This window comes from Elephantulus edwardii, unplaced genomic scaffold (assembly GCF_000299155.1).
Source record: "Elephantulus edwardii isolate Elephantulus edwardi_28Jun2011 unplaced genomic scaffold, EleEdw1.0 scaffold00066, whole genome shotgun sequence".
NCBI classification, from domain to species: domain Eukaryota; kingdom Metazoa; phylum Chordata; class Mammalia; order Macroscelidea; family Macroscelididae; genus Elephantulus; species Elephantulus edwardii.
In genome coordinates this window covers 14,998,782-14,999,210 of record NW_006399816.1, presented here as the reverse complement: position 1 = coordinate 14,999,210, position 429 = coordinate 14,998,782, and positions in this window count along the sequence as shown.

Genomic DNA, 429 nt, shown 5'->3' with positions numbered 1-429 from the left:
CACACCCCCAGAACATCTACAGAGGTCACCTGTCGTGCAGGTTAGAAAATCACTGGTCGAGTGGACTCAAAGAAGCCATTCTCAAAAAAATTGTATAAAAAGATTTATTGAAATTTATCAATGACAAACAGACATAAAACTCAAAGTTTGGCTCTTCTGAGGGAGGAGAAGAACTGGTGCAGATGTTCTTTTATACAGATGAAACATGGGCTAGGAAATAACACGTCACTTCTAAAGCAATCCAGAAGAGGGACATGAAAGCCGACCTGTACATTCACTAGGAATTTGCAGTCATTTCAGATTTTCACTAGATAAGAAAATACAATTTTGCATTAGTTTTTCCGTGCTCAGGTGTATGAAAAGAAAGGAAGGAAAAAAACCTAACTGACATGCAGCAATGTCTCCTGCACTTAGGTCTGTAAAAATGTT